Source organism: Lissotriton vulgaris, chromosome 9 (assembly GCF_964263255.1).
Source record: "Lissotriton vulgaris chromosome 9, aLisVul1.2, whole genome shotgun sequence".
Lineage (NCBI taxonomy): Eukaryota > Metazoa > Chordata > Amphibia > Caudata > Salamandridae > Lissotriton > Lissotriton vulgaris.
Window position 1 is genome coordinate 631,056,791 of NC_141697.1, and position 13,626 is coordinate 631,070,416.

Sequence of the window (13,626 nt, forward strand, 5' to 3'; positions counted from 1 at the left end):
GGGTCAGATCACAGTATTCTGCTGTATATCCACCTCCCATTGGATAACATTGCTAAGTACTGGTCTGGGCAGGTGCTAATAGGCGATAGCGACGTTAGCGACTGCTTTCAGTTGCTAACTGGTTGGGTACGCCCACTTTGCATGTCATTAGCGATAAACATCGCTGACATGCAAAGCGGGCCCCAAACCGCTCGCTATCGCCTAACAGATGTCGCTAACATCAGTTAGCGACAGCTTGCTAATAGGGCGATAGGCAATTATCGCCGCTTTAGCTGCCGTTTTCGGCTGCTAAGCGGCAATAATTCTATCACCCTGCTTGATAATATGCCCCTATGTTTCCTCGATGATGACTTAAGGGTGAGTTTCCACCCACTCGATGACATATGATTTCCAAATCTGAATTATGAATTCCACACACTTCATTGCCAAAAAGGTCATTTTTAGCACTAGAGTTTTAACCGCTTAACCATTCCAAAGTAGCAGGGAACATAATTTCCTTACAGCTTCTCATGTTTCCTTCACCTCAATGTTATAAAGAGAGAAACTAAACTGTTGAAATAAACATTACTTCTTCTAATACTCTCTTTTGCTCACTTCCTCTATTCCTTCCACTATTTTCCCCCCACTCTTTTCTTTTTGTAAGCTCGATATATAAAATTCTATATATACTGCACTTTGAACAAAAACTCTCTACAAATTACAGATTATTAATATTTAAAATGCTCTACACAATGCACTCTGAAAAGAGGCTTTATATATATATATTACACGTTTTCAATATTTTATCGAGCCCTTTAGGGCGCTATTACATACAGGGCGGACTTTCCCTGTTTGCGCCATGGCACCTCTAAACAGATGTGCAGGCGCAAACAGGGAAAGTGCAACCTATTAAAGTGAATGCGCTGCCTCAAGGGCAGCCAGAAACTCGTGCTGCCGTGAGGCAAGTGAATTCAAATGAAATACAGAGCGGTTGATTAAATGGCGCTCCATGTTTTAATGTGCAGGCGACAACCTGCCTGAATGTTAGAGAGGAGAGCGATATCCCCTTGCAGGTGGATGCAGTGAGTGACTGCATCCACCTGCAAGGGGCTGTCTGGAGGGCCCATCGGACCCACTTCACCCCAGACCTCTAAGTGCTCCCTTTTTGTGGCGCTGGCAGTGCCCATCCTGAAAGCTTCTTTGCCTTTGCATATTGGTACTAGAAAGTTTGCGTTTCTTTTTATGAATCCTCGACTGAGGGTACCAGAATGCAGTGGAAAAAGATTAGTTGTGATGGGCAAGTGAGCACAGTTGCACATAATACATGATGTAAACTTTTCAGTTAATAGATAATAACAATAAATAGTGCAAATTAATGAGTGATACACACACTGGGTCAGTGAGAGCTGCAGGCACACCCTACATAAAAAGAGTAACTTGACATATCTCAGAAATAGTAATCAAAAGGACAATCACAGTAAATGGGATATAGCAAACAACAGAAACACAACAAGCCTTTGGCAAAGTAAAATATCTTCATTGCACCAAAGGCCATATCAACATTTTCTTTTTTTGTCCAGATCATTAAAGGATGTGTACATAAGGTAGAGGTTATAGAATTAATGACTTATACTGGGCAAAGGTTTAAAACCCAATTTTGCAACGTTCTGACTGCGGGCCAGATGTACAAAGCTTTTTTGTGTTCGCAAACTTGCAGATTCACTGAATCTGCCCATTTCGAAATGTACAAAACCCTATTTGCAATTCAGTAACCTATTACCAAATCGCAAATTGGTAAGTGTGAATGCTTTGCAACTGAAATGCGGTCCTAAAACATTCACATTTTACCACTTACTTCAACTAGGTTGTAACCCATTCACAAATGGTAAGGGGTCCCTTGAATATTTACTAGAACATTTTTTAAGAGCAGACAGTGTTCCACAGACTACTGCTTACTCTTACAAAATGGAAAGAAAACGTTTTATTTTTACTTTTGAAAAGCATACCATTTTCCTTTAAGGAAGACAGGCTGCATTAAGGAAAACAGGCTGTATTTAAAAAAAAAGTAAAAAAAGATTGCTTTATTTAGAAGCAATTACAGACATGGTGGCCTGCAACCCTAGCAGGCCACCATCCCTGTGATTTCCAATGGGTCGCAAATGAATACCTACCTCATTAATATTCATGAGGTAGGTCTATTTGCAACCCACTGGGAATCACAAAATGTGTAAAACACACATTTGTACATTACTGTTTGCGATTACCATTTCTCAAACACTTACCTTCGTACACCCTAAAATTGTTTGATACACTGTTGAAGTATGTCCATCTATCATTAAATCTAGACTAACAGATTTGAAAATAATAGATGTCCCTCCTGTGTTGAAGCCAACCTTCAAATACCAACGAGTTTGGCTACATTTGTCCTCGACTAATAATAAGTTTACCAACAATATATCAGATTATCAGAAGATGCTAATTGCTAACATAATTAGCACAATAGGCATTCATTGCTAGATCAGAGATTGACCATAAAGACGCACACATAACCCACAAAAGTCATCACATACATAAACATGTCTACACAAGCACATGCACACAGATGACTTCCTTGGTGCAGACACATCTGTCCCCTTAGATATCACTGTATGTCTTTCTGTCACAGCTAACCACACATGCAAAAAGAACAATTGATGGACAGAATGCAGAACAATGTCATGCATTCACCCCAGAACAGAGATCTTGTCCTAAATCCATAGTTTTTTTGCCCCCTATGCCATTCCAGTTTGAACCCGGCCGTATGCAAATCAGCCTTGACCCTGCGCCCAATGGGATCAGTCCAGCCCAAACTACCAGGCCAGGTCCTCCCTGGACTGGTAACAAGCATCCTAGGACCGGTTTCAGGGTTTAACCCATCATCAGCCAGGATAGCTTGACTCCAGTGGCATGGAGAGCACGGGACCCACGTCTGGGCGTACCCGTACCACTCGGGGTGACAAATGCAAAAACAATAATTGATGGACAGAATGCAGAACAATGTCATACATTAACCCCAGTACAGAGATCTGGGCCTAAATCCATTGTTCGTGTGCTCCCCATGCCATTCCAGTTTGAACCCAGCCATATGCAAATCAGTCTTGACCCTGCGCCCAATGGGATCAGTCCAGCCTGAACTGCCAGGCCAGGTCCTCCCTGGACTGAAAACAAGCATCCAAGGACTGGTTTCAGGTTTTCACCCCTCATCAGCCAGGATAGCTTGACTCCAGTGGCATGGAGAGCATGGGATCCACGTCTGCTAAGCACACAGGCCCATATTTATCAAGGCCTCACGTCACCATGGCACCATTCAAGGGGCCACAAGGGCGACTTAAATCCTAAATGAGATTTACCAAGCCACGCAAGGCTACCCTGCATAAATCTAGTGTAACGCTAGGCAGCACAAATCACTGCCTTGCATTACTCTGTGGCATGGAGGAGTGCAATGGTGGAGCGTGGATGCTCCTAGATTTACAAACCTGGCAATTTGCCAGAATTGTATACCTCCCCACCAGGGGTGCAACGAGGAGAAATATCTTTATTTCTCCTTGATGTTTCCTCTTTTTAAATGTGCTGCATTCTGCAGCATGCGTGGATAGAGGAAAATGCCTTTGAATATTGTTTTCGTGCAGGAAGGTTCCCCTTGCTGCACAAAAATAATCCTGCCTACAACACAGGCACCCTTGCGCCCTGGTGAGGCAGTTTACTGTTCCCTGCTGCAGTCCCGGCAACCATATTATGAGTTTCCTCACCACCGGGGTTTTCATGGCAGTTTCTCCTCCATTAAAACTCTGGCAGAGAGGAAACAAAGGATCCCTACAGGGCCACCTGTGCCACCGTGCCTTGTGCATGTACACAGGGGAGGAGGGGGGCACTACATGTGCCCCCTTTGTGCATGCAACCCAGTTTCTGCCCTGCATGGATTTGCGTCCATGCCGTGCAAAGACTGTTTTTGGAGTTCCCATTGCGGTGCCTGTTTTTAAAAGCACCGCTGTAGGAATGCCCAAAATAAGCCCATCAGTCAATAGGAAACTCCTAAACTGGCGGATGGCATCACCACAGGTTTGGCAGTGTGGTGGTGGAGTGGACCAGTTGCTGCACCATCAGACTTGTAAATAGGCCATAAGTGTAGCAATGCATTCAGCAGGAGAGTGGCAAGGGTGTAGTATGTAGAAGGTGATGCATTTTGGAGCACACTGTCTCAAATATATTACCAAAGCAACATGTGATAGAGCAGTCCCATTTCAAAATAGCACATTTTCCACTGAAACAGCCACTAAATGTGCACATACATACAGTTCTACTATTATAGCTATATAGGTTACAAATGATACTGTGTGTGAATCACCAGGTTAAAGATCCTGATTTGTTTTGATCCAAATAAAATTCATGTTTCCATTGCACTTCAGAATTACGAAAATGTGCTTAATTTTTGCTTTTCTCACTGCTGATGTATTCTGAAATATATGCACAGTTCATTTATAGGTATTTACATTTTGTTGTATGTTACAAAAATGACATCCTGCATCCTTTCACACTCCAAGTGCTCTAGCAGGATTGTTACATAGATTTTTAATTTTTTTTATTTTTAAAAACCTTTATTGAGAAAAATCAAGGCAGACACAGTACATCGTGCAACATCGCAGTGCAATATACAAAACAGAAAGCAGGTCAAGCGTTCCATTACACATAGGTGTCAACTGTCAGCACAGTAAATAATCATGAGGAGAATGTCACAGCTCCATCACATCAAGGTCCCTCCCTCATGGGGAAAAACAGACTGAGCGTTGTTTGCAATGAAGGGCTAAGGAAAAAGGGGCGGGAGTGCCAACTGCAGGAGGAGAGGCAGTCACTGACCAAATCGGCGGCCGCCGCAGACCCAAGGCCGGCGGGGAGCGCTGGAGAGGCAGCGCCACCAGGGTGAGAACGGGAAAGATGTAGGTAATCAAGGGGCCGCAGATGTCAAAAGGTCGGGACCTAGAAGGCATTAAATCCAGGAACTCCGACAGGAGAGTCTGGCTCAGAGAGGCGTCCTCCAGCCAACTCTCAACCCTGGGAGAGGCCTGCGACCCTAACACATGGCCACCCTACGCCTGGCAAGGACCAGCAACAACGCGATCAGACAACAGGAGGCGTCAGGGCAGAACTTGACAAAACCGAGAAGGCACAGAGGTGGATCAGGCGCACTGTCATGCTGGTAATGGCAGAAATGGCAGAACACACCGCCTGTCAGAACTCCGAGACCCTAGGGCCATTCCAAGCAAGATGAGCGAAATCCGCAGCGGGAGCAGCACAACGCACACAATTGTCTCCCGGAGTGAGCCCGAGCCTACGGTGCTGCACCAGGGTGTGGTAAAACCTATGCAGGTTCTTGAAATGGATCAAACAAAGCCGGTAGTTTGGTAACAACTTCTTTGTCTGATTACAGCAATAGAGGCAGTCAGCTGGCAAGACGTCAGTGCCAAGATCAGCCCCCCATGCCTCCCGAGCACTATCAGAGGAGATGGGGGCGGACACTAGAGTGAGGGCATATAGTTTGGTGACTAAATTTTGCGGGTACGAGGAGGTATAGATGAAATTAAGAGCCGGCATGTTAGGTAGGAGTTGAGGAAAAGTGGGATGCAGTTTCCGGCATGTGGCGCGCAGCTGGTAAAATAGGAGCGTGTCCAGCGGCCTGAGGCGTCAGGGAGCGTATAGAAGGTGTTCTCTGGATATAGGTCCGCCACCATCATCAGGCCCAGGCACCCTGCACTCCTGGACATGCTGGAGGCCTGAAGTGGAGGAAAATCAGGGTGATTAACTATGGGCACGGAGTTAGCAGAGAGCAGGGGGATGCCAGACATCCGGCACAGGCCAGACCAGGCCCATCGAAGCGTCTCGACCGTGACAACTTCGGCCCGAGGGCGCACCTCGGGCGCAAACCAACCTGTGGACAGAGGCCAGGGAGTAGCTACATCCATCTCAACGGCGAGGTGAGGCTGATAAGGGGACTGGTGGATCCAAAAATGCAGGAAACTGGCCTGGGCACACAGGGCATAAAGCTTGAAGTCAGGCGCACTCATCCCGCCGGCAGACATGGGTAGAGTAAGCATATCGTTTGCGAATTCGAAATTTGCAAATTTGCGAATTTTGCAGATTGTGTGGGGAATGGCCGGGCGGGAAAACGGTGCACATCGCTAGTGTGAGGGGCAGGGCCAAACGGGCGAGGCTTATATGCGAGTTCACATGCCTCTTGTGTGTATAAAAGGACAGGCACGGATCAGAGAAGCTCGTGGTCACAGGAACTGCACAGGGATTGAGCTTGTGAAAGTCAATTATGCAAAGGCCTCCATCAAGCATCATAGCTACTTTTCGACGATAGATATGAGGAGAGCGCACACCTACCCAGCCTCGACAAAACACACATTTTTGGGGGGGCTGATTAACTTTGCCATCACACCAAAGAGCGCCGGGGTCCCTCGGGTGAGCTGTCCATCAAGTGGGTAAAGGGCACGAAGACGGTGCACACACCACTAGTGTGTGGGGAGGGGCCAAACGGACGGGGCTTATATGCGAGTTCACATGCCTCTTGTGTGTATAAAAGGACAGGCACGGATCAGAGAAGCTTGTGGTCATAGGAACTGCACAGGGATTGAGCTCGTGAAAGTCAATTATGCAAAGCGCTCCATAAAGCATCATGGCTAATTTTCGACGATAGATATGGGGAGACCGCACACCTACCCAGCCACGACAAAACACACATTTTTGGGGGGGCTGATTAACTTTGCCATCACACCAAAGAGCGCCGGGGTCCCTCGAATGAGCTGTCCATCAAGTGGGTAAAGGGCGCGAAGACGGTGCACACACCACTAGTGTGTGGGGAGGGCCCAAACGGACGCGGGCTTATATGCGAGTTCACATGCCTCTTGTGTGTATAAAAGGACAGGTACGGATCAGAGAAGCTTGTGGTCACAGGAACTGCACAGGGATTGAGCTAGTGAAAGTCAATTATGCAAAGGCCTCCATCAAGCATCATAGCTAATTTTCGTCAATAGATATGGGGAGAGCGCACACCTACCCAGCCTCGACAAGACACACATTTTTGGGGGGTGCTGATTAACTTTGCAATCACACCAAAGAGCCCCGGGGTCCCTCGAGTGAGCTGTCCATCAAGTGGGTAAAGGGCGCGAAGACGGTGCAGACACCACTAGTGTGTGGGGAGGGGCCAAACGGGCGGGGCTTATATGCGAGTTCACATGCCTCTTGTGTGTATAAAAGGACAGGCACGGATCAGAGAAGCTCGTGGTCACAGGAACTGCACAGGGATTGAGCTAGTGAAAGTCAATTATGCAAAGGCCTCCATCAAGCATCATAGCTAATTTTCTGCGATAGATATGGGGAGAGCGCACACCGACCCAGCATCGACAAAACACACATTTTTGGGGGGATGATTAACTTTGCCATCACACCAAAGAGCGCTGGGGTCCCTCGAGTGAGCTGTCCATCAAGTGGGTAAAGGGCGCGAAGACGGTGCAGACACCACTAGTGTGTGGGGAGGGGCCAAACGGGCGGGGCTTATATGCGAGTTCACATGCCTCTTGTGTGTATAAAAGGACAGGCACGGATCAGAGAAGCTCGTGGTCACAGGAACTGCACAGGGATTGAGCTAGTGAAAGTCAATTATGCAAAGGCCTCCATCAAGCATCATAGCTAATTTTCGTCAATAGATATGGGGAGAGCGCACACCTACCCAGCCTCGACAAGACACACATAAATCATCCTAACTAACTATTTTAGGACGGCGCCGGCAAGCTGCCAGCGCCATCCTAAAATAGTTACTAAATTAGCTTCATCAGGAAGCACTAATAGATAAAAAAAAGCAGGTGCTCGAGCACCTGCTTTATTTGATCTATTAGTGCTTTCTGTTGAAGCTAACTTAGTAACTATTTTAGGATGGCGCTGGCAGCTTGCCGGCGCCATCCTAAAGTAGTTAAAAGTTCAACATGCTTGAACTTTTGCCCCCAAAATCCGCCGCTCGTGGATCTCGCGGATTTTCAGTAAATTCGCGGGAGTTCGCGGATCGCGGATTTACCGAAAATCCGCGAAATCCGCGAGCGGAACGGATTTTCCGCTCATGCCTAATCGTAAGCTACTCTTGGCTGTTTACCCGCCCAGACCAATGAGATAATTAGGGAGCCTAATTTGTGAAAAAAATGAGAGGTGAGGGGGTGGAGATATTTAAAAACAAGTAGAGGAATTTTGGAAGGACAACCATTTTGGCGATTGCATGCGGCCCGCCAGAGACAGCGGAAGCCGGCTCCACGATGGAATACTGGTTTCCAGCCAGTCCACCGCACAACCAAAGTTTGATCTCCACAGTTCATCCAGATCCCTACTGAGCCAAATACCCAAATAGCGCGTGGGGCTGGAAGCCCACACAAATGGAAAGTCAGGTAAGAATTGCACAGTGGCGTCAGTCAATGGGAAAAGAACCGACTTGCTGCAGTTCACCTGGATGCCCGACAGCCCACCAAACCGAATGATCTCGCGGACAAGAGGACTAAGGTTCTCTTGGGGATGACGGACATAGAGCGTAATGTCGTCTGCATACATTGAGATGAGCAGGGAATGGGACGAGAAACTAATACCCCTGTGGGTATGGTGCTGCCACAACCTGGCGGCCAGGGGCTCCATCGCTATAGCAAAAAGCATGGGCGATAGCGGACACCCTTGATGCGTGCCTCGGGCGATGGTAATAGGGTCTGAGACTTGGCAGTTGATGTGGAGGCGTGCCGAGGGGTTGGTATAGAGGAGTCTGATGTTGCACAGAAAGTGGTCTCCGAAGCCCTTAAGCGGCAAGATGTAAAATAAGAAGGGCCACTATAGCGTATCAAACGCCTTCATGGCGTCAAGCAGGGCAGCCACGGCTGGTAGGTTGGGATTAATTTGATTCAATACCGAGAAAATTGTGCGGAGGTTTTGCGAAGTTACCCGTCCGGGTATAAAACCTGATTGATCGGGAAGGGCAATGGTGGGCATAAGTAAGAGAAAGCGATCAGTTTGGCAAAGATTTTGTTGTCTATATTTACTAGAGAAAGGGGGCGGTATGAGTCGCGATGGTCGGAAGGCTTATCGGGTTTAAGAAGCAAGGTTATCAGCGCCTCGCGCAGGGAAGGCGGGAAGGAGCTGGTGCTGAATGAGTCATTATATGCAGCTAGATGTGGTTCCCTGAGATTGGCAAATGTTTTGTAGAAAGAGGCCGGCAGGCCATGTAATCCAGGGGCCTTTTCTCCGGGTAAAATATTGATGGCTGCCAATATTTTTTCTCTGGAGAACGGTTCATCCAGGAATTTACGGTGGTGGTCTTCCAAACAGACCAATGCGGTGGAATCGAAATATTGATCGAAGTCCTCCCGTGGCAGGGGAGTGCCAGCGGAGTAGAGCTGTATGTAAAAGTCGAGAAAGCTGGAATTAATGTCCACCGGGGAGGTAGTCCTGTCTAAGCCACCATCACTCAAGGCCGTGACATAGGAAGCAGCACGCGGTGGGCGAAGAAGGTTGGTGAGAGTATGCCCCGGATTGTCCCCCTCACCATAACGGCGTGCCCGGTCCTACCTGCCCAGAAAGGACAGTTCGCGCCCAGCCTCATCGGAGAATTCAGTGTGTTTCTGAGGCAGTTGCGCCAGCATCTCGGGACTGGGGCTCGCAGCCTGGGCGGCATCCAGGTCCTTGATTTTCTCCTCCAGCTTTGATAAAGTGGCACAAATAGATCGAAGGACGCCTGCCTGCTCAGAAATATATTCACCATGAATGACGGCCTTAAACCCCTCCCAAAGGGTGGAAGCAGACTCCACAGAGCCCGCTTTGAGATCAAAGTAATAGCTGATCGGGGTCTGGATGTCTGCACAGAAGACAGAGCCCTGGAGGGCGTTAGGGGGAAGGCGCCAAGTAAAGGCCCGTCGTGGTAAATGAGGAGGCCGAAGACGGATCTCGACTGGCGCATGGTCAGAAGAGGTTTGAGCCATGTGCATCACGTTGGAGAGGCAGGACAGAACGTCCGGGGAGGTCAGCCAAAAGTCTATACGCGACCAACAGCCCTGCGCGCCAGTGAAGCAGGTGCCCTCCCGCACATCAGGATAGGAGTGGCGCCAATCATCGTAGAGAGCATTATCGGTTAGAATAAATGAAAGAGCTACAGCAGCGCGTGGATGAGACTTGTGGGAACCCAACCGGTCCAAAGTCGCAGATAGGGTCACATTAAAGTCCCCACCCTAAAGGATCACCACAGGACTACAAGAGGAGATGAGGTGCTAAACATGGTTGAAGAAGTCCGAGTCGTCACAATTGGGGCCATAGACCTCGGCAATCGTAACAGGTTGTGCCAGTAGTAAGCGCATATCTGCCTTTCGGATCAAGGATCACCCTGTCAGTCTGCCAAGGAAGGCCCCGCCTTATTAAAATAGAGACCCCCCTGACATACGAGGAGTAAGTGGCAGAGTGGGATTCCACACAGTACATGGAGTTGAGTTTGGCGATAGTCCCCGACAGCAGGTGCGTCTCCTGCAGGAGACATGTATCCACTTTGTGGCGTTGTAAATGGGAATAAATCAAGCGGGCTTTGCGGTGATCATTCAAGCCCCGAATATTCCAGGACCAGCATACTACATCAGCCATAAGGAGACAGTAATGGACACAGTACCATGTGGCGCAGGCGGCAAACCCCGCAGAGGAGCGCAGCGCACATGGGGACCAGGAGGGAAGAAGGGCAGTGGCCAATGACCCAGGGGAGGGGAGGACAGACACCTTGGATCGTCACACGGGGGAATATGCAATCGGGGCAGTAAAAGAGAGGCGAGCAAGCAACTAACGGGCAGGCAAGGCCTCGAGCGCAAATCACTGCAATGAACAATGAGAGCCCAACACAGCACAGACCGCAAGCGAAGTGGCATGCTGGGGGGGTAAGGGATCAGGAGAGCAACAGGTTGACCTACAAACCACGCCCAGTGAGCAGGGCAAGTCAAAGAGCCCAATGGAACGTAGCCTACGTAGTTAAAAGCGAGTGGCCAAAGCAATAAGAATGGCACAGCGTCAATGGTGAAGCATGCAAAAACAATACTGAGCAATAACATGGTGGCAAACTGAAGCCGCCTCCTCAATAGAGGAGCAAAACATCCTACAACCCCTCGCGCCTCCCCCACCCCATCCCAGCATAACAGCCACGGAATAAAAAACTCCAACCACCCCGCACCCACTCCAACCCCCCAAACAGGCTTAGTTGTCCACCCGCCCCTCCCCGGGAACCCACAACTAGGAGAGGGAAGAACAGTGGGAGAAAAGGGAATCATCCCGTGAGGGCAATGCAGGGCTAGGCATACACACCTGTAAAGGAGCAGGGTGGCCAAGCTGTAGAGTTGTCAGACATCATTTAAAAGGGGGGGTCAATGAACCAGTAATGTGTGCACTTCTCAATCGTTGTCACTGAGGCGGCCAGTCTCATCGGGTTGAAATGTAGAAGGGGAGGGGCGGGCATCCTTGTCCAATCTCTTGGCAAACGTCAGGGCCTCTCTGGGGTCACGGAAAACAATTGTTTTTGTGTCTTGGTGGACCCCTAGCTTTTCCGGTTAGGCCAGTGAATATGAGATCTCGTGGTTTAGTAGGATGCGTTTGGCAGGAAGAAATTCTCTCTGTGTGGCTTGGACGGCCAGGATATAGTCTGGGTAAAAGGAGAGAGCCTTACCCTGGTGGGTGATGGTGCCCTTGTCACGTGCAGCACGAAGGATGGCGTCCCGGTCCCGGTAATTCAAGATCTTGGCTATGATGGGACATGGGGGCAGGCCGGGGCTGGGCCGGGGACCAAGAGAACGATGGGCTCGCTCCACGATGAAAACCGAGGATAAGACGTCACCGAATAGTTCCTTGATCAGCTATTCCACTAAGTCCTCCATCCTGGAAATGTTTGTGGACTCCGGAAGGCCCATAATGCGGGAACGGGCCTTCAAGTCCTCATTCTTACCTCGGATAGTGGCGAGGATCTTGTCCTTCTGCAGCAGTTTCTACTGGTCCTGGGTGGCCACATTCTCAACGTCCGAGACCCTGGTTTCACCGTGTAGTATCCGGTTGTTGTGGGAGTTGACACAGGCCTTCACTGTGTCCGAGCGGGCTGAGAGTTGGTCCAGCTGGGCAGCAATACTCATCACCGTGGACTTGACGTCCAGCATGATGGTCTTAAGGTCATCCTCACGGGTCAGGGGGCCTCCACGTTGACAGCAGAGTCGGCACCCTCGGAACCCGCAACATCCTGGGGAGAAGACTTTCGGAGCTCAAAGGCGATCTTGGGCTGTTTTCAATCGTTTTTCCCCATGGTGGAAGGCCCCCGTAAGTCAAGGAGCGGCCTGAGGAGTTAAGAGGAGCAAGAGGCCCTACAGCCCCTGACAGCCGGCAGCAGAAGGGAGCGGGAGGTAGGTGGATTCCGCCCAATACGCTTCCAGGGATAGGCAAGGGGCACCTTAAGGAACAGAAAAGAGAGAACGTGAAGCCCCCGGAAGTGGGAAATAGCATGGATGAACAATGGCACAACTCGGGCCAGCACCCCAGAGGCACCAGGCTATCGAGGTTGCAAAGCAGGGTGTCCAGCGGACTGGAGATCAGGTCAATACAGTCAGCCGACCAATTCCGCCCCTCCCAAAGAATGCAAGTCGTAAAAGTGCGCCTCCGAAGCCGTGAGAGAGTGAGCCCCCAGGAGGAACAAGGGCGACCATACTCCACACAACTAGCCACCAAGCCAAGCAGCCACGCCCCGAAGATGATAGTCCGGCTAGGGCTCACCCTGTGAAGTAAGGCCGGAGCAGTGAGGCATGGTCAGGCACAGGATGGAGCTGCAGGTCAGGTTGCAAGCAGTCCCAGTGAGCCCACAGGGGCAGAAGCGGCAGTCAGCAGGGGTGTTGCAGGTGCGGCCGTGGTGGTGTCATGAGGGCCAGCGTAGGCGGCAGCGAGAAGGGAGCAGTCAAGGAGGAAAGGGGGCCTCAGCAGGTCCAGGGCCAAATCTTGGAGGTACAGCTCCTGAGCATGGTGCAGAATTAGGAGCAAGGGCAGGTAGGGCACATAGAGCAGCATGCAGCACCCATGCAGCCCTGAAAGCTGATCGTCGCATGAGGGGTGCACCAAACTGAAGCAGTGGCGAGCAGCAATGCGCAGGGGACTGCCGCTCGCAGGCCCGAACCCAGGCAACCGCGGCGGCTGCGCGAAACGGCCAGGAGGTAGCCAAACAACCAGCCCCCTCCCCGCAGCACACCAGGACGAGCGGAACAGCCAACGAGCCCCCACCCCACCCGCCAAGCCAAAGAGGCCACCACACTCTCCTGCGGACCCTAGGAGACGTCCGGCGATGCCCAGCCGACCACAGTCGCCACAGGTGGAAGAGGCACGGTCTCGTGGTCTAGAGGAGCAAGGGGCCAGTAGGCAGAGCAATGAAGCGGCCCCTCCAAGACAGCTCCGGGCGACAGCAGTCAGGAGGTGGGCTGGGGCCAGCAGGGCCAAAGCCGGAACAAGGCCCGAACCCGGCAGCGCAGCTCACAGGCGGATGAGGAGGCAGGCGGGGAACAGGCTCCAGCGGGCAGCACCCGCGCACCCTGG

At 50.4% G+C, this 13,626-nt stretch overlaps 1 protein-coding gene across 4 annotated transcripts in view; it reads left to right on the forward strand.

The window, feature by feature from the left end:
* The window catches only part of LOC147691995 (cytochrome P450 2F3-like), a 556,138-nt gene that overhangs the window by 471,593 nt on the left and 70,919 nt on the right, over positions 1–13,626 (forward strand). The window lies entirely within an intron of this gene.